The following is a 23,128-nucleotide window of genomic DNA, read 5'->3' as shown; positions in this document are numbered from 1 at the left end:
CTTCTCAATGAGGACAAGTTGGACATGAAAGCATACTTCCAAGCAAGTTGTGTATTCATTTAAAGTTTAAGAAAAAAATAAAAACAAACCCTGCTCCACTTTCACCCAGCATGTGACTCCAGGTCACCACTCTTGAAATATTGTGCTTTTGAGCTTTTGACTGGATTTGCTTCTGAGGCTAAGAGAAGTGTGTGGCAGATGTTGAGAGGCAGTTGGGGATGGGGGTGGGGTGCAGGGATGAAGGGGCTGCCAGATGTTGAGTGGGAGGGTGGAGTCGTGAGGATGAAAGCCTGCCAGATGTTTGCAGTACAGAACGTTGGGGCACCTGGCCTCCATGATCTTCAGAAGAGATTTATATCACATCAGTAGGATCTCATAAAGGTCCTACCCTTCCTCAGTAAACACTGAATCCAGGATGCATGCAACTATTTTATGCATGGTTTCTTGCCTTGGACTAGGTCTTTTTAAAAATTCAAGTTAAAGGTTGTATGAATGAAAAATACACAATCAACCAATATAGTCATTTGTAAATAAAAGAGGTTGGGGGGGAGGCTCTACATTTAAATCTGTTATTCTAAATTATAAAGACAATCACCTTTTATTTTCTATTTATTTTTTCCTTCCAATAAGGGATGATTTGCTCATCTTTCTTTCCCACAATGAATTTAATAGATTTATTCATCAAGTTTTCTAAATTTAGACACCAAACTGATGTTTTTCTCCCACTGCTTAATTTTATTCTTAGCAGCACTTACATAAAGCCAGGCAGTGAAAGATATGGCAAAATTACTAACTTGCTGTGACCTGGAATGCACTGATAGAATAAAATAACAATAATAAAGATTGATGTACCAGAGATACTTAATACTAAGTGCTCCTAATGAAATCAGTTTTATGCTTACAGTTTTTCCCTATGGACTACATATTTCCTGTGGTTTTTAGGAGTCTAACTTTCCTTTGTGATGCCTTGGAATAGGCTCAATTCTTAGGCTAATAGATGGGCCACACAAAGGAAAATATGTGGATTTTATCATTCCTTTGGATTTTAGGAAACTTTAGTGTTTTCCAGGACTAGATTTGATTACAACAGGTAAAATTCCTCACTCTGATCTTGTTTGAAAGGCTTAGAAGTAATGGCATTTGGGAACTGGGAGAGTGACTCAAGATACAGGAACATTAAAAGAGAAGCTACATTTGTCCCAGTGGCCTTTCAGTCTTCAGAAAGCCAAGGCTTGTCGATCAACATGGACCACAGGTAGCAGTGTTGATGATCATTCCTCTACACCACACTGACACACATGTGTTTGGTAAATAGTCACTGAGCACCTCATAGGTGCCACTCTGCTAAGTTTTGGAATACGTGGTGAAGAAGTCCTTTCCCTTTTAGAACTCGTCAGGTACTGGGGAAGACAGACAGTGAACAGATAACTGCTAAAATAATTATTCATAAGGTGTGCTATGAGAAAATATACAGTGGGGACTTTGATGGAAGCCATCAGATAACCATGGATTGAATTGCTGTAGGATTTGGCAAATTGGTTCCCTCACTTAGGGTCACCAGATGCACTACACACTCCGTTGGGGGTAAGTCAGTTTTCAACGTGATGGTGTGCAAGCATTCTATCAGGTGGTAATCTTTAAAGCCTGCATTCCAGATTTTTCCAGGGACAACCCCAGAGTTGAAATTTGTCTTCATATCCAGGCCCTGTATTTTTTAAAAAATAAACTTTTAGGGGCGCCTGGGTGGCTCAGTTGGTTAAGCGTCCAACTTCAGCTCAGGTCATGATCTCACGGTTTGTGGGTTTGAGCCTCGTGTCGGGCTCTGTGCTGACAGCTAGCTCAGAGCCTGGAGCCTGTTTCAGATTCTGTGTCTCCCTCTCTCTCTGACCTTCCCCTGCTCCTGCTGTCTCTCTCTCCCTCTCTCTCTCTCTCAGAAACAAATAAAACATTAAACAATTTAAAAAAAACTTTTAATTTTAGAATAGTTTTAGAGTTACAGGAAAGTTTTATTTATTAATTTTTTTGCATATTTTTAATTAATTAATTTATTTATTTTTACAAATAGTTTATTGTCGAGTTGGTTTCCATATAACACCCAGTGCTCATCCCCAGGAAAGTTTTAAAGGAAGTACTTTAAAACTTCCACACCCAGTTTCCCCCATTAGTAACATTTTATGTTAGTATAGCACATTTTTCACAACTAACAAACCAGTATTGATAGATTACTATCTATAGTAATTCAACCTATTCCTCAGATTTCCTTGGTTTTTACCTAATGCTCTTCTTGCTCAAGGCTCTAATCTGGATTAATTCATTGCATTTATTAGCCATGTCTCTCTGGGTTCTTTGGCTATGACAGTTTTCAGACTTCCCTTGTTTGTGGTGACCTTCAGAGCTTTGAGGAGTACTGCTCAGACACTTTGTAGGATGCCCCTCTTCTGGAATTTGTCTGATGGCTTTCTTACGATTATATAGGATTGGATTTTGGGAAGGAGGCCTGTAGAGGGAAAGTTTCAATGTTAGCCATCATTTCAAAGTACATCCTACCAACATGACCTACCACCGTTGATGTTGACTTTGATCATCTGGCTGTGGTGGTGCTTTTTAGGTTTCTCCACTGTAAGATTACTCTTTTCCCCCTTTTCCATTCTGTACTCTTTGGAAGAAAGTTACCATATGCAATCTACACTGAAGGAATGGGGAGTTACACTCCACATTCTTGAGGGTGGAGTTTCTACACACGGTATTTGATGGTCTTCTGCATGGGAAATTTGTCTATTCTCCCCTATTTATTTCTTTACTCAGTTTTTATTTACATCAGTATGTGGACTCATGAATATTTATTTTATACTTTAGGTTGTAACTCATCACTACTTTATTTTACTGCTCAAATTGTTCTATCTTTGGCCATTGGAAGCTCTTTTAGTTGGCGCTTGTGACCCTTACATGTACTATATCATTGTGGTGTGTATGTATTTTCTTTTTGTAATTTTTTGGGGTACTTCACAACTTTCTGATACTACAAGGTTCTCCAGGCTCATCTTGTCTATTTTCTGTTCTGGTGCTAGCCTCAGCATTTCTCTGAGAAGCCCTGGTTTCTTTTATTGGGGAAGGGTATCAGAAACCAAGACCTGTCTGGGTGACTCCGGTTTACTTTCCACATGACAAATGACCTGTGAAAGACTGACTGAACAGAAATGTGGGGAGCAGAAGGCAGTCTGAGCTTCACAGTCAGGCTTTCTATCTGTTTCCCATATTTCCTACTTATTAACTGCAGAGCTCTGGACAAATAGTTTAACCTCTCAGGAGCTTACCTTTCTCATCTACAAAATGGGCATAATATTACATACCCTGTAGGGTTGTTGTGAGAATTAGAAAACAGTATAATGGGTCTGGCATGTAGCATCTGCTCCAAAAGTCATTTCTGTGGAGTGGTAGGTCCATATGTGTGTCACCACCCCAAAGCTGGCCAAACACCAAGGAAAATAAATGTTTAATTTTTTTAATTGCATAAACAAAACCATATTATCCATGAAGGAAGTTGAAAAAAGAGGATGTTATACTTACAATCATACTACACTAACATATGTTCCCTTTTAGTCCCTGTCATTATGTGCTTATTTTAAAAATATTTTCATCACATTGTATATAATGAGAGAAATAATGTTTTACTGTTGTGGATCCAGTAATAATAAAAAGGCAGCACTTACTGAGTGCTTATCTGGTACTCAACCCTTTACGTGGATTATTACAATCTCTACTTTATAGTTGAGGAAACTGAGGCACGGGGAGGTTAAGTCCTTTCCACAGGGCATATAGCCAAGGAGAGAGACAGGATTTGAACTGAAGCCTGTCTGACGCCAGAGCCTGAAACTCTTAATCATTATTTTGTATTTTCCTTTTTATGCAGATACTCACACATACACACATAATCACATGTATACACAGATGCATAAGTTTTCATTTTTTTATGCAACATATACCAAGCATCTATCATGCTAAAGGCATTGGATGATGCTGATAATAAAAAATGACTTTTTCATAGTCGCTCTTTTTTAGGTGCTCGGGATTTTATAGGAGATGTCACACAGAGACAAATGACTGCAGTGCAATGCTCTATGTAATAAATGTCATTGGCGGAGGCAGAGTGTGGGGTTTGGAAAAAGTTTGTCCAGTGATACCAAGGCGTGTTTGATGGAGGAGGTGACATCAGAACTGAGACTTGAAGGTTGGGCCAGATTAAAATAGGTTTGTGGATAGTAAAGGCATTTCAGGCAAATGGTATAGTAAAAATAAAACTATAGAGACTTGTGGTATATTAGATCACTGAACAGCAGTTATTCATTCCATTCCCCAAACTGCGTGGATGGGGCACACTCCCCACCCTCCATGACTTTTGGCTTGGCCTTGTGACTTTTTTGAGCCAATGGAATATGGGTGGAAGTGTCATCATGCTATTTGTGAGCTCAGGCCTCTTGTCTGGGAAGAGCATGTTTTAGGTTGCTCCTTCAGCCTGGGGCCTGGAATGAGTACACATGAAAGCAGGCTTGAAAGTGGCCTGGCCCCAGTCCAGCCTGGCCCAGATGAGCCCAGCTGACATCATAAAACTTCAGCAGACATGGAGACCTGTCAATGCAAAATAAATGTCAGTTATAAATCCCTGAGATTTGGGGGATTGTTTGCCATGCAGTGTAATCTCAGCAAAAATCTGATTAATACAAGGCCAGAAAGGATAAACCAAATTAGAAGAGAAGGTAATTGTCCAGTTTGGCTGAAGAATACACACACGTGTCTGCACCTGTATACAGAAAAGAGTTTTAATTTAATCCATCAAAGTGAGTAAAATGACCCAAAACTTTGTTGGAATTTGGCTGCCAAAATGGCCAAGATGATGTTACAGGAAACTGATATAGGATTTATGAAAAATCTACCAAGTTATGGACTTGGAATAAAAGCACAGAATGTCTTGGTATTTTTTCTTCTTTCCCCTGTCATTTCTGTGGGACCTAGCACGTACCAAGTAAACATTAGGGACATGGGTCTTCCTTCAAAGGACCTTAACAATTGAGTAAACAAGATAGATAAATATACAGGAAATACAAGAAGAGTTCTTACAAACAGGAAAGTCACAGGATTTAAGGTAAAGAAGGAATCTGATGCCATTTTAGTTTCATGACACAAAGGCCATCTGCTAGCAAGATGTTAACACTGGTGGTGTGAGCGGTATGATTCATTCATAAATACCTTCTCCTGAGGCCAGGTGATTACCAAAGGTCCTTTACTCTCTCTACTTTTACATCTTTAGAATCCAGGAATATAAGGGCATATTGCTGATGACTGACAAACCACTCGAATGCTTAGCCTAAGTAGAGCCATGGTGGGAGGAAACAAAATGTTTTAAAGGCAAAAGAGGTATGGAAGAAAACAAGTTGAGTGAGTGGGTGGCTCTGTGGGAAAGGACCACACTGGGGGTGGCTTTTTGGGAAAACCCTAGGGTACAGAACGGAAACATGCTGGGGCCGGGGCTTGGTGGAATGAATAGAGGCCTTTCTTTAATATCCACCCCTTCGGACTCAGGCTGGAAGCTGTCTCTCTAACTTCCTTCTGATTTTGCTCTGCTTTGCTATCAGTAATACATTTGGTGGTGGACTGTGCCATCCCTGTCTCCCACTCATAAGGTACTCCTATATCATTATGCCCAAAGAGCTTGTCTCCTCTTTGCCTTCAGGACATGCCCTTGGATGATGTATCTCTGTTATGAGACATACTGGTGCCATTACTTTTCAGTGAATGGATTTCATACCATGGAGTACATTTGTAACCATAACTCCCCCATGGCTTAAAGATGAGGATAAATTTGTAACCATGGTACATGATTCTGAGGTGCTTCTAGCACTGCCTCTGTCTCCAGCGGATCAAATTTTACTCTGTCCAGGGTGGGCAAGAGAAATGTAAGTTTCCTAGCAGAGTTCTAATTGAGCAGGCTCCAAACCCCTCTTCTGGCATGACTGCAGGGACCCTGACTGTAGCCATAAACCAGCTCCATAGGAAGCCTTGCCACTTAAAGATCTACAAAACATAATCCGCCAACATTTGTTGAACATTTGCTCTTTGACAAACATTGTGGTAGGCAGAGCAAGGGACACAAAATGAATAAGACACGGTTCTCTCCTCCATGGGGGTTTATAATCTAGTGGAGAAATAGATAGGCCTAGAAGCAACACAAGGATGTGGGAGGCTGGGTGTTAGAACAAGTTTAAGCATGGGCCAAATATGGAACCACCCAGCCTCTAGGTTCAAATTGGAACATAGTGTAACAGAAATCCTACCCTGGCCACACGGAAAAACAGGCAGTCTGACTGGAGGAGACTGATTTAAAATATTATCTAGGAGGGTGGTCAAAGCTGAGGTACCCTACACTGATCTGGGGAGAGAAGAACAGACCCATATGGATAAAAGTTCCTCTTTGTAAAGCCCCACTTTAGCAATTTTCCCTCCTAACTTTCTATTACTGTCTCACCTCCCAGAGGCGCTATCTAGGAGGCTTCTAGAACATTCTTTGCCCAGGGGTGGGGTGGGGTGATGAAGGCTGTATGATTCTAGTGGGCCTCAGATCAGAATCAAGTGGGTTTATATTTTTAGCAACAAAACTATGGCACTCACCATGAGCTGATGATTCCACTTTGGATTAAGTAGAAGTGAAGGCAGCTCTCCTTTCCTCTATGTAAAAGTTAGACTTCTTCCAGGTTCAGTGACTGCTCAAGGAGATCATCTCGGAGATCTGGTAGCAAAATACCACTTGCTAATAGTTCATTCACTTTTTTCTTAAGTGGAACAGTCTTAGAAGACAGGCCTGGAAATTAGGCTTATAGGCTGGGAAAACAGACAGAGATTTGGGCAGCAGCTGTTTTTAATGTGTTTGGAGACTACATATGTACTATGGAGAGAACACATTGCATTCGGTAAGATCATAAAATATGCATGTGAGCGTGGTAAGAACATGACTAAAAATGGTGCTGCCAACACAGTGGGGATACTTTGTTATGCTGGCTGAACCGTGTGTCTCCATGTCTCAGAACATCACAGCCAGGCTAGTATTCTTTAGAGCTGGGATTTGTTGTGTTCTAATGCTACCATTCTCTATGTTTCCCACATGTTTAATATACAACACTGATAGAATTTTTAGTGGTAACTTCCAATGTCTGGGGAGAACTCAAGTCTGCCCCTGAGACCTATGGAAATGTGTAAGGACAGTATCGTTAAGGACAAAATCTTCAGATACAGGCAATTTACCACACTAGCAAGAGATAAAGATTTGAGAGGGGAGGGTCAATGGTATTATGATTAAAATTAGGTGATGTAGGCAATCTCTTAGACTCTCAGGGTACTTCTAAATTACTCTTTTTATTTTAATAAAGTTTTAATTTTGATATAGTTTTAGATTCACAGTGAAATTGCAAAGATAGTACAGAGAGTTTCCTTAAAATCCTTCAACCAGTCTGAGTCTTCCCTAGTGTTATGATCTTACAGCGCCATGGTACATTTCTCAAACATAAGACACCAATATTGGTACATTACTATTAACTGTAGACTTTGTTTGGATTTTATCAGTTTTTCCATTAATGTATTTTCTTCTGGGTTCCAGAATCTAACCCAGAGTGCTTTATTCCATCGATTTTTCTTATCTCCTTAATCTCCTTTGGTCTGGGACAGTTTCTCAGTCCTTCCTTATTTTTATGACCTTACAGATTTGAGTAGTAGAAGTAGAAGTATTTTGTAGGATTTAAAAAACAAACATGCTGTGCTTTAAAATGAGGCCCAAACCTCCCTTGCTTCGGATAAACTACTTTGTTTTGGAAGGCCAGAGAGGAAACACGATGGATGTGGGGGGATGCTGTACCTCTCCTCACTCTCATCTTCTGCTCAGAGGGAGGGAGAGCACCAGAGGATCATGAGTGGTCCAGTGTATTTGAGGGCAATCCCCAGAGTCTGTGGAGTGACCCCTCAACACAGCAGAATCACTGGGGAGCTTTTAAAAATACAGATGCCCAACTTGTGTGGATGAGCACTGGGTGTTATATGGAAACCAACTTGACAATAAACTATTTGTAAAAAAAAAAAAAAAAAAAAGAAAAAGAAAGAAATAAACATAACCCCCCCCCCTAAAAAAAATAAAAATACTGATGCCCCAAATTCACCCCAGACCAATGGAATCAGAATTTCTGGGGAAGTGACTCAGGCATAGGTATTTTTCAATGGCATAACAGGTGATTCTAATGTGCAGTCAGGACTGAGAACTGCAGACTTAGCTAGCAATAAAGAACATATTTGCTGAAGCACCTTAGCAACAGCCATGGGAAAGGAGTAGGTCCCAGCTATGCCACTGGGATTTGGGGTTTGGGATCCTGGAAAATATCTTTATCATAGATTTAATTGGCAGTATTCTACTTAACTTTTTTTTTTTTTTAACTAGCTTGAAAGCTGTGTGCCAAACAGTGGATTTGTTTCCTTAATCATCAGTCTGATGTGAGGCTAAAACAAGTGAGTTATGGAACCCTGTTCCACACTGAGTATTCTACTTTTAGTTGTCTAGTGATCAGAGCTGACTATTTGAAGGTACAATCTATAAAACAGATAACAATGCCAGACTGGGGATCAGGAACCTGGTTCCAGTCTGAGGGTTTTAAAAGCCATTTGACCACTGGCTGGTCAAGTTACTTAGTTTCTCTGGAACTCAGGGCACTCACCAGAAAATGAAGGGTTTGAATTAGGTCACCATGAGATCTCATCTGGCTCTAAAATTCTATGATTCTCTTATATAGTAGTTTGTCACTTACTAAATGTTCTACCTGGAGTGAACCACTTAGTCTTAGGCCTCATTTTCTCATCTGTGAAACAGAGACAGGGATGCCTTACCTCAGGGTCACTTTGGGCTCTAATTGAGATCATTCTTTAATATTTTTTTAATGTTTTTTATTTATTTCTGAGAGAGAGTGAGACAGTGTGAGCAGGGGAGGGTCAGAGAGAGAGGGAGACACAGAATCTGAAACAGACTCCAGGCTCTGAGCTAGCTGTCAGCACAGAGCCCGACGTGGGGCTTGAACCCATGAACCGTGAGACTATGACCTGAGCCGAAGTCGGACGCTTAACTGACTGAGCCACCCTGAAGTCGGACGCTTAACTGACTGAGCCACCCAGGTGCCCCTAATTGAGACCATTCTTGGTGAGGTGCTGCACAATTCTAACTGTCATGTTTTCTGAAAATAGAGTGATTGTCCCTCTTTTGAGGATCATTGTATCACCAGTGAATCTCTTTCCTCCACTATGTAAGTGCCTCCAAATACTCAATAAGTATTTGTGGACTGAGTAAATGGCATAATTTAAAGATAAAAACTAGTCAAACTAGCAATAGATTTCAACAGTGGCTTCCCATTAGGTTTATCTGGTGAGCTTTAAAAACCATGAGTCTTCAAGGGGCGCCTGGGTGGCTTAGTCGGTTAAGCGTCCGACTTTCGCTTAGGTCATGATCTCGTGGTTCGTGGGTTCGAGCCCCATGTCAGGCTCTGTGCTGACTGCCAGCTCAGAGCCTGGAGCCTATTTCAGAGTCTGTATCACCCTCTCTCTCTGACCCTCCCCTGCTCACGCTATCTCTCTCTCTCTCTCTCTCTCTCTCCTAGAAATAAATAAAAAATATTAAAACAACAACAACAACAAAAACCCATGAGTCTTCCATTGCACCAGAGACCAATCAAATTAGAAATCTCTGGGATGGAATCCAAATGTCAGGGTTTTGTTGTTGTTGTTATTGTTGTTTTTTTGAAGGTTCCCAGGTGATTCCCATGTGCAGCCAAGGCTGGGAACCACTGCCTTGCAAGGGCAGGTTCTTCAGCAAGTTGAGGAAACTGAAGATGGCCAGAGTATTAAAGGCTGTCCAGTCCTTGAAAGACTTGCACTGTATCTTTATTTCTGTATCCATCTACCACAACACTTAGCAGTTGTGCATGGAAGGAACCCAACATGAATTTGTTGAACTGGATGGCATTAAAAAAATTTCTAGCTCACCATTTCCTTCCTCAGTCCTTTCACTCACTATGTGATAGAATATGAAGAGCAGGTGAAGTCAAGGGTTCTAACTCATGTTCCCCCCTTAATCATATTCTCAGTATAATATAGGTTCTTTTTTTTTGGGATTCATATGATTTAATGAGTCTAGTTTGAAAAAGAGCCTCCCTCTTTTCACCCCCACACTGCAGCCCCATGCTGGTCCAGCGATACACTCCTGCAGCTGATTGGTGCCTGGGGCTGGAGAGCGAGGTAGGCATCAGCGTGAAAGTGGTGGCATTTTCAGCAGCTGGAGTCACTGTGAGGAGCCCAGCACATGTCACCACTTTAAGGTGTTTCACCCATTGACCGTAGGCAGCCCAATTGATCTCACTCCCTTAGGTTCTCAATGCTTTATTTATTATCTTCATGTTAAGAACATATTTTTAAAAAGATTCTGAGATGCTCTCCTTATTATTAATACAGGTGCTTACTTAGTTCCAGATAAATACAGACCCCCCCCTTCCTTTTTTTGAATGTGTTGTAGCTTTATATGAAGCTAATGGAGCAAGGCAATGCTCAAACGTCAAATTAAACTGCACAGCTCTGTAATCACTCAGACTGACATGGCATAAAAGGATAATTAGTAGTTCATTACATGGAACATTGTTTGTTCAGCTAAATTGATTTCTCAGCTGCCCATGTTTTCTGTTTACTTAGTAAGCGCTCCACTGCACATTTTTATTTGAGAGCTAGGAAATCCCTTTCCCTGAACTTTTTTTTTTTTTTTTTTATCAGTGCAGTTTTAAAATATAATTTGCTTGAGCTGGGTGAACCTCCGAATGACATCCAGGTGTACGGTAACAATCCCGAGTGTGGATTGATGCTCAGAACATAAAACCAGCTGTGGTCAGAAACCTGTGAGACTACCCGAAGGCCGGAACATACCCAGTGGCTTTGTACCTGGAAATGCTTTTGTGGCTGTTTGCTTTTCAACTTAAGAGTGAACTCCCCTCTCAGAAAGGGAGGGAGTGAGAGAGAAATTGGAATAGACACCTAATTCCTTGCTGTTCAAAGTGGAAATTGTCCAACAAAGTTTTCTTAAAGCCTTCATGTTGCCTGTTAATGCCAATATAAAGGAAACAGTGGCTGTTTTAGGATTTCCTGCAACCCTGTTCACCATCGGCAGTATTTGGAAAAAAGGCTAAATGCTAGCTTTGAACCTTTCTGAAATTGCTACTTACAAAGATAGTGTGCATTTGTTAGGTTGGTGTAGTGGAGGTATCCATTGCTCAAACCGCTTGGTTGTTTTCATGTCATTTGCACTTCTCTCTGGTGAGTGAGGCATCCACAGAGATTTTTCTGGGCAGATACAGACATTCAGATGTGTAGCCTTTGACAACATCAGCATCTACCTCCTAACATGCAGCTTACCCAGGTTTTGCCATTGGCTTTCTTGACTCTGCTTGACCAACGGGTTAATGCATTGAACTAAATGACCTTGGAGTTTTCATAGCCACAAAGAGAGGAGAGAAGCCAGTTGTGAAACAAGTTCAAGCCTTGAGCACATGATGAAATATAAGTCTGGACAACATGTCAGGCTGAAAGTTCTACCACAAAGAAGTTTGTTTCCTGAAAGATTCTCAACATTAACTAGGTTTTGCTAGTCCTTGAAGGAACTTAGGAATCTTTTTTTTTTTTTTTTAATTGGATTAAACATCTACGTCGTCTGTATTAAATGGAGAAGGTGAGTCTATGAGAGGAGAGGGGAGGCCTTGAGGCCAGGCAAAGGAAAGCTCAGTGGCTTACTCTGGTTAAGTATTCTTTCAAAATACATGTGTGTAGCTGGGGTTCATGCTAGGGAAACTAAAAACTATATTAAATTCCACCATAACCAAGTTCTGTGTTTCTTTCCTTGGCCCATTAGAGGGCTCTTATAACATAAACACAACATATTGAGAAGGCGTCTCTCAGTTACCAATATTAATGGGAGGAAATAGAGCCTGCATGAATGAAATCCATGGATAATCCCCGAGGCTCACCCATGCTTTTGATTTAATCTTCTTCCCTAGCATCATTATTAGGTGCTGGACTCAACTCAGAGTTGGTGGTATACTCACAGGAAGAGAATCCTGACTTTTGAAGAGAGCAAGGACATATGATAGTTCTATTCTGAGCACACAAAAACCTAGCAGAAATGTGAAATTTGAAAATTTCAGTTTGCAATGCCATTTCAAAGGTTTTTCTGGACAGACAGTAATTTGGAGGTCAAAGTCCCAGGCAGGCCATTCCCTTGCAGTCTTTGAATGTGCAAACCAGTCAGTGTGGGCATCATCTGTGATTACCCCATATATAGTGAGACCTTGCTCTGGTGAAAACAACAATCATGAATGTTGTGTGATGAACTGCAGTCTTGCTATGTGTTTAACCTCTGCCATTGTGGTGCCTACCCTCCCCACTGGAATTGGAGGTTTCCTTTCTTTTCTTGGGCCAGCCCCACACTCTAGGTAAAAACAACTGGGTGGTTACCACTATTAGACTGTCCCTTATTCCTGCGAACTACCTGGCACCTGGACATTTGCCTGGAGGCTTGCCCACCCTCTTTATGTCCTGCAAACCCCTTGGTTTCTCTTGGCCACAGCGTGGACCTTCTGGCTCCCCTTTGCCATCCCCTCTCTCATTTATCCTGTTGCTGTTTTCCCTAATTTTTGTCAATCAGATTAGCTGCTGTGGATAACCCCAATCCCCACCGATAATGGGGAAATGTGGCATCAAACCCAGCCCATTTCCTAAGCTGATGCCAACAAAGGCTGAATGTATGTAAGCAATCCTCCCCAACTTACTCAGGCAGCAATTTTATTAAAGTTCTGCTGTCAGAACTGAATTATCTGGATGTCTTGTTGCAAACCTCTGGGTTCTCATTTTCCACTAACTCTCCTTGGCTGCTAAATAGACCCATGAACTGCTTCTCTAGGGGCAAATCCTGGCTTCCTTCCACCTGTCTCCTCAGCCACAGCCTCCCCTAAGCCCTCTTTCATTGGCCTGAGACATAGGATTATAATCCTCCCAGAGGGCTCTTGCGGATTCCTGACTGGCTGTCCTTGCTATAGTTCCTTCTTAGCCTCCTTAACACCAAATCACCTCATTTTTCCTCCTCTCTCACTAGCTGTTTTTTTGCCCCCTCTTCCTAGCCCCTACGGGTTGGGGAGATCAGAGACCGGTCCAGAACAGCCTCATTTCTTTTCCTGCCTCTCTTTATTTCCTTCCCTTCTCCATTTAAGGTGGTCTCATTTGGCTCCATAGTTTCAAATCCTAGCTGTTCACACTGATCTCTCCCCATATAGTATCTCCTAGTCTTGACCTTTCTCCTGAGCTCTAGACTCATAGCCAAATGCCTCATCAGCATCTTAGGGTATAATAGGCATCTTTAACTTAACAGAGCTTAAAAGGAATTTGGGATTTCTTTCCTGAAATCTGTCTTGCTCTTTCCTTCCTCTAAGTTAATAGCTGCATCTTGTTGCTAAGGCTAAAAACCTAGGAATCATCCTTGATTATTCTCTTGTCCTTACCTCCACATCCAATCCATCAGTGAGTTCTGGAGGTTCCTATTTTCAAAACATATTCCCAGCTTGTTAACTTTTCCCAGGTTCCAGCCAACATCATCTCTGCACTAAACTATGGCAGTACCCTCTTTAAGGCTTCTGCTCTTGCCTCTCAGCTTATTCTTAACAGAGCAGGGGAAGAGCTCTTTCAAAAACAAAACTGAGGATTGTATCATTTTACAGTTTAAAAACTTCTATGGTGTTCAGTGTAGTTGGAATAATCTCTAAACTTCACATGGCCCACTGGCTCCACATGATTGTTAATCCCTTCTTACTTTCTGATATCAGCTCACCCTTTTGTCTCTTCCCTGAAGTTGACAGGTTTCTCCTACATCAGAGAGCCCTTGCATGTATTGTTCTGTCTGCCTAGAATATTCTTCCTCCTATCTTGGTATGATTGTTTCTGTCTTATACATTAGGTCGCGGCTCAAGTCCTGACTCAGAAAGACTTTTAGTGGACCTCATCTAAAGTCATTCTCAGTGAAATTATCCTGTATTAGTCCCACTCTAGCATAAATCACTCCTTGTCTTTCTAAAAAACTTATTTTTGGATTGTTTACTTCTTTTTTTTTTCATTAGAGAGAGAGTGAGCATGAGCAGGGGAGGGGCAGGGAGAAGGGAGAGAGAGAATTCCAAGTGGGCTCCACACTGTAAGCACAGAGCTGGACATGGGGATTGAACTCACAAGCCGTGAGATCATGACCTGAGCTGAAATCAAGAGTCAGATGCTTAACTGACTGAGCCAGCCAGAAGCCCCTGGATTGTTTACTTCTTGGTAATAGGCTCCATGAGGACAGAGCCTTTGTTTTGTTGACACTGAATCCCTTGTGCCTAGAATAATGCCAGGTGTGTAACAGGTGCTCAATATTGTTGAATGAATAAAGTCCAGCATCCTTGTCTAGACTGCCTATTAACAGTCACGTCTCTGCTCTTCATCTACCAATATCTTGGACATTTTTTTTTTTTTAGCTTTCACTTTGCCCTTTCTTGCTGTGTGTGGCTGAGAGAACTATGATGTCTCACTCCTGAGTCCATAAAGCTGAGTTACAACAGCTCTCCCCTCCAGTTTCCCATTTTAATCTCCTGGCTTTTCATCTTTGCCTCAAGCTTCTAAGGCTCTGGACATCTGCTTCAATCACTGTTTTCATGGATGACTTTGGTTTATCAAGGTCTTGTTCTCTCTGATGCTGACCTACACTACTAGGTCTTGATTCTTATTCCCTAGGGTCAGCTGCTTCCCACATTTTGGAGACACAAGGCATGAGGGAAACAGTTTGAAGCTAAACCCCAGTGGAGACTGACGGAGGCAGGCTGACTCTCCATCTAAAGGGGCAGTTTCCATTACAGTCATGTTCCACAGATGTTCACCACCACTTGCCTGAGGCATTTCATTTTACCGCTTGACCCTTCCTGGTGAAGAACAGCCCCTTAGCTGAATATCTTAAGGCCATTAAAATGCAAACCCTGGGGCGCCTGGGTGGCTCATAGGTTAAGCGTCCAACTTTGGCTTACGGTTCGTTGGTTCAAGCCCTGCGTCGGGCTCTGTGCTGACAGCTCAGAGCCTGGAGCCTGTTTCAGATTCCGTATCACCCTCTCTCTGACCCTCCCCTGCTCACACACAGACACACACACACACACACACACACACACACTCTCTCTCTCTCTCTCTCTCTCTCAGAAATAAATAAAATGTTAAAAGAAATTAAAAAAAAATGCAAACTCTGGTTGTAATGTAAAACAAGAAAAACAAATTCACAAAATCCCCTGCTTGAGACCCAGTATAAAAGACTGATATGGAAAAAGAAGGGTAATAGAAGCTTCACAATCAAAAAGGAAATTCCAATAGATAGATGTCCTATCTATTGCTTGGCTTTTTGAGAGTAGGTGTGAGTATATGAATGTAAATAATTTGCATATATCTATACTCCAATTACTGGTTTATATATGATGTATGTAAAGTGTAGGTGATATCTATATTTTACTTTAATGAAAACTTATAAAATGTGTAATAGTTATTCGAGAACCTAGAATAGCTTTTTTGGATTTACTTGGATGATTAGGCCAGAAACACATTCAGAAAATTATCTATCTATCTGTCTGTCTGAAAAATACCTAATAATATCTAAAACCCATCTCTCTGAAAGAACGAAGTGCTAGTTCTGCAGCACTTCAACCTGTCAAGCAAATATATATGAACATGTTTTTCTTTTGAAAGGCATATTATTATGTACCCAATAAATCAAAATAAGCTCCTCTGTGTGACTTACATCTGTCAAATAAATAAAATATATATATATACACATATATATGTGTATGTATGTATGTATGTATGTGTATATATATATATATATGTTAAATCCAACTTAGGGACAAAACCAATTCAGTTGTGTAATGCCTGTAAAAACAAAACAAAATTAAAATAGGTAAAATAAAACAAAACTTGTTTTAAAAAAGAATTATCGGGGTGCCTGGGTGGTTGAGTGCTAATTCTTGATTTCATCTCAAGTCATGATCCCAGGGTGATGGGATTGAGCCCCACATTAGGCTCTGAGCTGAATGTGGAACCTGCTTGGGATTCTCTCTCTCTTTCTCTCTCTCTTCCTCTGCCCCTCTCCAGCTTGTGCACTCTCTCTCTCTCTCAAATAAAATAAAAAAAGAATTATATTCCATACTATTGATAATTTATAATTTATTTAATAATTCTACTAATGGACATTTAATATTAATTTATTGTGTGATTATACACAATGTTTATATTTGAATCTACATGAAAATATTTTTATTTATAAGATTCAGTTCTTAAAGTAAAATTGCTGTTTAAACAGATTATGCCTTTTTTTAAAAAATGTTTTTTATTTCTTTCTGAAAGAGAGAGAGAGAGAGACAGCATGAGCAGGGGAGGGTCAGAGAGAGAGGGAGACATAGAATCTGAAGCAGGCTCCAGGCTCTGAGCTAGCTCTCAGCACAGAGCCCGACATGGGGCTCAAACCCACAAACCATGAGATCATGACCTGAGCTGAAGTCGGACGCTTGACTGACTGAGCCACCCAGGCACCCCAGATTATGCCTTTTTAAAAAGATTTTATTTCTAAGCAATCTTTACATCCAATGTGGGGCTGGAAATTACAACCTTGAGATCAAGAGTAGTGTGCTATATGGACTGAGCCAGCCAGGTGCCCCCAGATTGTGTGTTTTCGTTGATACATGCTGTGAGATTTAAGCTCCAACATGCATGAAGTTCACTACTTTATGCTGTCTTCACTACTGCACTCCTAGTTTTGCTTATTTGATGGGTGAAGAGTTCGCCTACCCTCTTTTTTAAATAATTGTATTCAAGTATAATTTACATACAAAAAACTTCACATATGACTCTGTGTGTGTGTGTGTGTGTATGTGTGAAAACTATCACCACAACCAAGCTAATAAACATTGCTATTACTTCTAGAGTTTCTTTGTGACCTTCTGTAATTTCTCACTACTTCTCCATCCCCTCCTTACACTGTCCCCAGGCAACCACTGATCTGCTTTCTGTCTCTATTCTATTTTCTAAGCTTTTATTCAAATGGAATAAAATAGTTTTACTTTTTGTCTGGCTTCTTCAACTTAGCATTATGATTTTGAGGTCCATCTATGTTGTCGTGTGTGTCAATAGTTCATATCTATTTACTGCTGATTAGTATTGCATTGAATGGATATACCACAATTTATTTTTCATTTACTTGTTCATGAATATTTAGGTTGTTTTCACATGTCTTGGCTATTAGAATTATGTGTCTCTATGCTTTTAAAAGTGGTTGAATGGTTTTCCAAAATTGTTGTAACATCTTATATCCCTATAGTGAGACTTCCAGTTGAATCACATCTTCTCCAACACTCAGTAAGTCTGTTAAATTTTTATCTTAGTGGATATGCAGTTGTATCTCATTGCCATTTAAATTTTCATTTCTCTAATGGCTAATGATGTTGAAAATCTTACTGGGTGCTTATTTGGTAATGTGCCTAACATTTTGTCTATGGTTTTATTTAGTTGTTTGTGTTCTTAGTACTGGTTGTAGGAATTCTTTATATATTGTATGTACAAGTCCTCTGCGGGAAGTATGTTCTGTGAATATTTTCTTCCAGTCTGTGGCTTGTCATCATCATTTTCTCCTCCTTCTCCTCTTTCTTCTTCTTTTGTAATAGTGTCTTTTGAAGAGAAAAGTTTTTCATTTCGATACAATCTATCTTATTGATTTTTTTCTTTATAGTTTGTGCTTTTGGGTTATATTTAAGGTATCTTTGCCAAATCCAATATCACTTGCTGACTTTGAAGGTGGAGGGAGGGGACTATAGTCCAAGGAATTAAGCAGACTCTAGAAGTTAGAAAAGACAGTAAAATAGATGCATGCCTAATGCTTCTAGAAAGGAAAAGAATTTTACCAACATGTTGATTTTATCCTCGTGAGGCCCATATCAGATTTCTAATATACAGAACTTTAAGATAATAGTATGATTCCATTTTGATAAAGTATTTATGCATAATATGTGTGTGTATGTATACAGAATAGAATGTAATCTCCTCAACTAAAATGTAAGCTCCTTGGGGTACCTGGGTGGCTCAGTCAGTTGAATGCTTAATTTTGGCTCACCTTATGATCTTACGGTTTGTGGGCTTGAACCCTGTGGTGGGCTCTATGCTGGCAGCGCAGAGCCTGCTTGGGATTCTCTCCCCCTCCTCTCTGCCCCTCCCCTGCTTGCACTTTAAATACATACATACATAAAATGTAAGCTCCTTGAGGCCAGGGGCACATTGTTTTAGCTCAGTGTCTATAATAGTACATGGCAGAGAGTTGGGAGGGGGGTCAATATAATTTGTTGAATGAATTAATTAATAATCCATAATGTTACCACATTTACATAAAATAACTATATAGGTGTAAGCTATGTGGAGGAGGTTGCATATTGTATATTCATATATATATCTTAATGTACAGAACAGTGTTTAGGAGGGTATATACCAAACTGTTTTCAATGGTTATCTCTGGGGAAGGAATAGGATTAGGTAGAGGAAAAGTGAAAATAGATATTTACTATTACCTAATATTGTTTTGAAATTGTATGTTCATGTCATTATATATTCTTATAAATAAAAATATCAGTAAAGGAAATAACTGTCTCAATTCTGATCAAATATCTTTAAGTTTGATTTGAAGATCCTGTGTTTTATATCATTAAGCACTATGTTTGCCTAGGAGATTTTAAAGGGACACAAATCAGTATTAAATAATTAAAACTAAGGACAAGGTGATTATTATCAGGAAGTACAAACTGGACTTGGAACATGGCAGAAATAAAATATAAGTGCATGGTGAATTTCATCTCAGGCTTTGGGAAAGATTCAGAAGGTAGTGTCATAGTGTATAGATCGGTAGCATTGTAATGGGTATTATGTGAGAAGACACTAGAAATTACTTCATAAAGAAACTGGTAGTCTGGTATACAGGAATGAAATTTTAAAACTAGAGAAGAAAAATACACAATACTTATGATGAACTGACTTATGAGTCATTGGGGCAGCTTGGATCATTTCTGTTTGCTAAATTTTATGACCTTGTAGTACATATGGCAGTTCTCATATTTGGGGTCATTGTAAAGGTTCCAGATGATTCAAATTAGACAAAATTATTCTTTTACCATTGATTGTCAAAGGTGAATGTATCAGGTAAGGATTCAGATTTCATTTAAGAAGAGCTCATGGAATGCTTGTGGGACATAAGGTTCTGGCACAGTCTCTATCAGGGAGGCAGAGATAAATCAGATATGGACCCTTTTCTCTAAAAACAGAATCTTGGGAGCTGAATCAAAACATGAATTTAAATTGCTATGAAAAGATTATGGTGATGAAGATATAAGATTATGAGATTGTGAAGTAAAACAGTATCAGTGGGACAGAATGACAGGGATGAAGAGGGAATGGAAAGAGAATGGCCATTGATTGGCTATAGTGACTGTGAGAAAACTGCCAAGACAGTTGGATTCACTGAACACCCCAGGTGACTCTCTTTAGGGAGTGGATTTAGCAGGCTTTGCCTAGTTCCCATTATTTCCTGGACTATAAATACAGCTACTTATTAATTATAATATAGCTATTTATTAAGCGGAGTCTGCAGCTTCTGTGGAAAGCAATGGAACCATTCAAAACTCTGACCTGGTCAGGACAACTCATAATTTACTATTTATCTCACTCACTAGCCTGCAAGGTCCTTCTGGGAGAGGATTCATAGTTTTCTCTCTATTGCTAGTGTCTTACACAGTGTTTGGTATATAGCAGATACTCAATTTTTTTTTTAACACAGAAGCAATAGTTGGTCATTAGGAAGTGAGACCATGACCAATAAATAACACTCCAATAAATAAGCAAACCTCTTTGATTTGCCTAGTAGTACTGAGTCCCTGATTATATGTGATATTCATTTTACAGAAGGCAACACTGGATTTGCATACAACCATTGTATCTCTTGGGTTAGTAGGCAGACTGCTCTTGGATAACCCGAACAGCAAGTCTTTCTATGTCAGAACTTGTGATAATTTTCTGGGGGGTATAGATTGATTATAATAAAGTGCCTCCTCCCAAGGAACGTAGAGTCCAGAGAGAGTTCATTGGCTGTACTAGATGGATGCAGAAGGAAACTACAAGTCCGAAAGAATGAGTATGCCCACGTGTGTTATTCAGGATGGGCTTGGTTATATTGCGACAAGCAACCTCCATATCTCAGTGGTTCCTGAGGACAGTTTTTTATTACATGTCTGTTTTGAGTTGGCTGCAGATATGCTCCACATCTTCACTCAGGAACCCAGGCTGAACTGCTTATCTTTTCCACTTTGAACATTGTTGGTCATTGTGGCAGAAGCATGAACTGGCTCTTCTTCCTGGAAGTGACGTATATCACTTCACTCATTTTGTCAATGAAGAGTGGATCACGGGGTACACCTGAGTTCAACAGGCTAAGTAAATATAAGGCAGTAAGTATTGATGAACAGAAATATAATCTATGGCATCCTTCCTCTGTAGTCCAATTTTTCAACCCTAGGACTCCAAGTCTTAGAGGAGAACCTTGAGATTTCAAGACATTTCTAGAAAACAAGGAATAGGTTATAGGAATAAAGAGGATGTTCTGAGAAAAGCTGGGATTGTGGGAGAAAATTCAAATAAAGGAAGCAACAGTATAAATGTGAGAGGACTTTTAATTTAGTCATATACCCAATGGGGTAGTTGGTAAGGATGGTTGTGAAGTCATGGAATTTTATTTTTCTCTGCAGATGATATTATCATATGCTTGTCACGACTAGGCTATTACTGTGAATTTTTTAAAAGAAGAAAAATGAAAAGATTTTGATCTAATGTCATCTTTATTTCAGAAAAAAGATAAGAACACTAATTGTTAAGACTGACAAAGATTTAATTTCTAGTTGCATTGAGAGGAAAAAAATTAACAGACTAACAAAATTATAACCTTAACATGATTGAACTCATTACTTTTGAAATGTGGAGCAGATACTTTGTGTTGGTTTTTTAGTTTGTTTATAGAACTGGAAATGACTTTAGCATGTTAATATTTTATCAAATTAAAATTAATATCATTATGTTTTGAGAATCAAAATGTAAATGTAATGTAAATGCCATTATATATGTTAGAATATGTGCTTTATTTTTTATAAAAATAATAGATGCTTATTATCAAAATTTCAAGTAGCATAAAAAGTATGAGGAAAGAAAAAAGTTACTTATAAATAACCTAGTATAACATTTGGTGAACAAGATGAATTGGCAGGCAGAGAGATAAGTAGGTAGGTAGGTTGGTCGGTAGGTAGGTAGGTAGGTAGATAGAGAATAGTTTTATATGAATGGGATTATCCTATGCCAACTATTAAAAAACATTTCATTTTATTCTAATTTACTAGATTTTGAAATGCAGAATTTTTGATAAATGTTTTTCTTCTTAAGAGATATTACTTCCTTAAAATCCCAAGCTTAAAGATTTTGAAAGCCATCAAGACATTAGCAACATCACATTTTAAAGCTAAAGTGTTCCATTTTTTACCGTTCTCACTGATTTCCTGCTATGAAGGAGAAAGCCTTTAAGTACTCTTAGCTTCCCTTTCTCTCCTTCAACTCTATTTTTTGTTCTGATTTTATTTAATTTTAATACAATTTCAAACTTATTCCAATGTTGCAAGAACAGTGAGAAACATTCCCATATACCCTTTAACAAATTTTAATATTTTGCTTCATTTTATCCTGTATAACTTACACACTGTATATTAATTTTTTCTAACCCATACTTAATACATAGTTAAATATGTATTTCTGAAGAACAAGGACATTTTCTCAGATGATCACAGTGCAATTTTCAGAAGCAGGAAATTTAACATGGATGCAATAGTATTATCTACTCTACAGTTCATATTCAAATTTTGTCAGTTATTCCAATATGCCTTTTACAGATTCCTTTTTCTTAGTACAGGATCTAATCCACAATCATGCATTACTTGGTTATCATGTCTCTTTAGTCTCCTTTAATATGAAGTAATTCTTTTTTTTAAATTTTTATTTATTTTTGAGAGAGAGAAAGACAAAGTGTGAGGGGGGGAGGGGGAGAGGAGGAGGAGAGAGAGGTTGACACAGAATTCAAAGCGGGCTCCAGGCTCTGAGCTGTCAGCACAGAGCCCAGTGCAGGGCAAGAACTCACGAATCACAAGATCATGACCTGAGCCAAAGTCGGCTGCCTAACCGACTGAGCCCCACAGGTGCCCCATAATATGAAATAATTCTTCAGCCTTTTATTTTTCTTGATTTTGATATTTGTGACTTTAGGCCAGTTATATTGTAGAATGTCCTTCAATATGGATTTGTCTAATACTTCTTCATGATTTGATTCAGGTTATGCATTTTTGGCAAGAATACCACTGAGGTAATGTGCTTTCTCAATGTATCATATTAGGAGGCACAAGATGTCTGTTTGTCCCAAGATTGGTAATGATAACATCGATCACATGATTAAAGTGGTGTCCACCAGGTTTCTTTTCTGTAGAGATAACATTTCCCCCTTTTTAATTAGTGAGTATAGTAAGCAGAGACATTCTAACAGTATTTAACGTCCCATGGCATCAAAATTTTGCCCCCCTACTTTTAGTATCCATTGATGATTTTCTATTTTTGTAATTTCTTCTATACTAGTTGGTTTTCTACTACAAAGAAGGCTTTTACTTTATCCATCAGTTATTTATTTTTTCACCTCTAAGTGAATTGTTTCTCCCTCACCTCTAAGTCCTAACTCCTCCCGTACCTCAGGATGTGACCTTATTTGGAAACAAGGTCTTTGCAGATTTAATCAAGTTAGTAAGAGGTTATTAGGTTGAACCTGAAACCAGGGTGACTGGTGTCCTTATAAAAAGGGAACATTTGGACACAGACACACAGGAAAGATTGTATGAATACACACAGG

This window comes from Hyaena hyaena, unplaced genomic scaffold (genome assembly GCF_003009895.1).
Source record: "Hyaena hyaena isolate Hyena2069 unplaced genomic scaffold, ASM300989v1 scaffold_213, whole genome shotgun sequence".
Taxonomy (NCBI): domain Eukaryota; kingdom Metazoa; phylum Chordata; class Mammalia; order Carnivora; family Hyaenidae; genus Hyaena; species Hyaena hyaena.
Note: the sequence above shows the minus strand (reverse complement) of the source record.